Genomic DNA, 4,216 nt, shown 5'->3' with positions numbered 1-4,216 from the left:
AGCAGCGGACCTACTAAAAACCATTTATTATTTAACGTCCATAAAAATTATATTTATATTAATGATGTCTCCAAAGTTCAGCGAATTTTTCGCAAAAAAAATAATTTATCAGGAAGCACGCGAGCGCCATTCCATGACAAGCTCCACGATGAAAACAAGCTTAAGCAATGGCGTCGTCGAACGGTGCACACTCGGTAAGTAATCCTACAATTTTTTGTTTATAGCATAGTTTATATGAATTATTCCCAAAAAATTATACGTATTTTGGAAATGTTGAGTCGAATTAGTCTAGAATCGATTAATTTTATGGAAGAAAACCTTTCAAACAGCCGTAGTCCGTAAACTGCATACGTGCCGAGCTGTGATTGGCTCATGTATTTAAGGACTCTTAGAACATCAATTTCATAAAGAACGAAACGTAGCTACAGTGTTATAGGGGGGTCGACTGTATTTCTTAAGATAATAACAAATACTAAAACTTAATATTTAACAATGTAAGTAGAAAAGATGAATTTTGACGAATTTTATGAAGGGCCAGCTGTCCAAACAGCCAAGGTGGCAACCTACTGCGACCTAGGATAGAATCCGGAAGCGTTGAAAAACTCCAGGAATTTTTCGGGAGTGGTCCGTCTGGATGTAGACTATATCTCACCGTTCGGCCGTGGACACATTTTTTAGTCTCTAGTAACTTTAACTGGAGCCTTTCAAGAGCTTAGCACCTCTGGCCTCCAGAAATGACTCTATCTATTCACTAGATGTTATCGTTTAATCCTTCGCTTTTATACAAAAGAATGATGTCCGAACAAGTGATTTTAAACATTATTTATCCGTATTTGAACATGTTTATTATTATTAATTTGCACCAGATTATTTTAAATTGACAATATTATTCTAATACAAAGTATTGATAATTTTTATAATAAAAAAGTTTTAATGTATAGATTAAATAAGTAATAAAAGTACACAGATCTACTATTGTTCGCAGAAAACTGCTTTAGACTACAAAAAATGTGGAAAACGCAAAATATCAGGGTTATTCTTACTGGTGAGAGCAAGAATAACATAATTGCAGACTTTATGTCAGCTTACAATGAAAATAAATATACTGTATACTGTATATATTGATACAATATATATAGTTTTTCATTGCAATGATATTGCAATAAAGAGTTACAGATATACAAAAGTTAAAATTAATACTTTGATGCAATTTGTATAAAAATTACAATGTCATGTTATATACCAAATTTTCAGTGCCATTGACGAGTTTTGTCAGTTTTTAGAAAATGAGTGTTGAAATAAATATTATACAGTTAGATTTGTACATAAATATTTTAACGAAATTATATTTCAAAAGCTTTTAATAAAATTAAAACTTTTTGATGTGGTTAATATGAAAATATTACAGTAGAGCGTCGATTTTCCGAAAGTCAATAATCCGAAACGTCAATCATCCGAAAGAATTGCAGTCGGCAAATTTAAATTTTCGCCAGTGCTGTGGCGCTTCAATCTTTGGCTATGACTTGGGCTACTCAAATATTTTATGTTTTTGATACTAAATTAACATCTGAAGTATCATTTTTTATTATTTTTATATTTTTCAATATATTTATTTTGTTTGTACAAAATAAAAAAATAATTTTTAACGATACAATAGTCTTTGTTAGGCTTAACATCGACGAAAATTCAACGCGAAGCAACAAGCAACGGAGAAAAATTTAGACATCGAATACGTTAAACTATTTTTTCGTACGTAAATCCGGACAACCTCAGTCCCCAATTGATTCGGAAAATTGACGCTTTACTGTATTACTACTTTTCAAATACATAGAATGTTATATAAGTCTGAAACCATAGAATTTTCCGCTCTGTGGAAAAAATAAGCCTTTTATTCAATTTTTATATTAAAAATTGAAAATCGAAGCCAATCGTGATTCTGCCAAATCGTGAAGCCAATGAGGCGGCTTGATGGTAAGGAACGGGACCCGATATATCCGGGACAGACTACTCCCAAAATTAAGCCGGATGACTGAGCGGTCAAGGTGGCAGCCTACCGCTCTGGGGGATCCGGGATCGAATCTGGACGGGTCAAGGAATCCCCAGGAATTTTTCGGGGTGGTCGTTCGGATATATCGTGTCCCGTCCCTCACCACCCGGTCGCCTCATTGTGGGCCTGGCCAAACCCATAATGGGCCTGCTTTAAGAGACCCTCTTAGTGCCCACAGGGCGAAAGAGTAAAAAAAAAAGACTACCCCAAAATATTCCTCGAATTTTTCTACCTGTCCGGATTCAATCTCGAGTCTTCTACAAAGGCAGACCAATGCCTTTCCCGCCTCGGCCATCTGGCCAGCACCATGTTAATTTTAATTTTTTGCAATGCACTAAGAAAGTATAAATTCAAGTTATTTTGATGGTGAGGATCCCCAGTCAGCGTCGTCGTGTTATACCCCGTTCGCACCGAGTATTTCTATCTAGATTGTGACCAAGGTCGGAGACTGTTCCGTGGCGCGACCTCTCTCGACCGTTTCAATCTCGACTGAAACGAGGTTAAATCGCGATCGACTCGAGAGAGTTCTTGAAACTAGATCCAGTCATAAGAGAGATCCCACAATCCCACGCGCGCGAGAAAATACAAGATGGCTGCTGAACACGTGTCTGGCTATCGACAGAAAAATAAAAAAGATATCTGGAGAGACGATGACATCTGTCTATTATCAGATATACGGCAAGAAAAAGTAATTATATCTAACCAAAACTTCATTTTGTTTGTTGGTGCTCGTGACTTACCGCGTAGGTATGTCAGTCTTATTATCGCGTATAATAGCCGGGTTCTTCTCGTGCGGATTGCCTGTGCGAACAGCATGACGTTCGACTGGCGACAGTCACAATTCAGATTGTAGGTAAATCGAGATCGAAGTGAGTCGTGGATTGTATTAGGGTTTAACATGCCGCATCGAGACTTTTCACTAATTTTCACACATCAGTCTAGATACAATCTGGATGTAGACTTTGACGACTTCTCGCTGACTGCAAATCTCCACAATCAAAATACTGTAATTTGAATTCGGTCCTATTTATTCGGCGCCATGCTTTACTTGGACAAAACTGAACAAAGATCAATATAACTCATGGCCATTATTATCATGGCCATTATTATCTAAAAGCCGGAACACTACATACGAGTATATGACACCACAACGTTGCCCGAAGCTCCAACTTTAAATCTGATTAAATTTTAAGTTCATACTTAAAGCTGGTTAATAATAATAGAGCCAAAATTTCATTTTAGTATATTATATTGGAAAGATTTAATATTGTATTACTTTTAAATAAAAACAGAAGAAAATGGGGTAGTGTTCAATCTTTTTAACATAACAGAGCAAAATTCCATTTTAAGAAATTATAATTAACCAGAATTAAAGTATAAGCTTCAGATGGCCACTCTCCTCTAGTTCCAGACTTATGAGACATCCTGTATAGTGCAGGTTTATAAATTTCTTTAGGAATAAACTAGCAAAATAAGAAAGATCAGTAGGTTAAAAAAACTTGCGAAGTCTAATATTTATCAGATTATAATTAATCTTCCTCTTCGGCCTTAGTCCCGCTTGATGACGGGGTCGGCACACCTGGATTTTATTCTGAATCGCCATTTGACCCAATCAGGGCTCTAGTCTGGATGTAGGCCCATGGTCGTAATGCAGCGTGTCCAGCCAACGCTGCCTCAGGCGGACCCAGGTATTTCCAAATGTAGGCCCATGTGGATGATGGAATCGGCATCGGCGCGGAGCACGTGCACGTAGCCATAGAGGCGCATAGACACTCGCGCGCTTTCTCGCTGATCTCAACGAGGCCTAAATGGTCTCTGATGTCAACATTAGGTATTTGGTTGAGTCTGGTAATGCCACTCATCCAACGCAGCATCCTAGTCTCCATAGTGGCAAGTCGGTGGTTGACGACTTTCGTAGTAAGTTTGCACCCGGCGCCGTACAGCGCGACAGGCCGGACGACGGTTCGATAGATCTTAAGCCTGGTACTCACATGCGGCAACGAACGACGGAAAAGAGTTGCCGTTCCGTCGTCTTTCCGTGTCGCGTGTACTCACATGCGGAAATTACGCTACAATTGAAACGCGCCATCTGCCAGCCGTAAATATAAACAATCTACTACAGTTGGTAGGCCACGTGCCAGTAGTCGAAAATGGCGTCTACTGGGTTGC

The sequence above is a fragment of the Centruroides sculpturatus genome, unplaced genomic scaffold (assembly GCF_000671375.1).
Source record: "Centruroides sculpturatus isolate CEXI.00-Female unplaced genomic scaffold, Cexi_2.0 scaffold530, whole genome shotgun sequence".
NCBI lineage: Eukaryota > Metazoa > Arthropoda > Arachnida > Scorpiones > Buthidae > Centruroides > Centruroides sculpturatus.
This window is presented reverse-complemented; position numbering follows the sequence as displayed.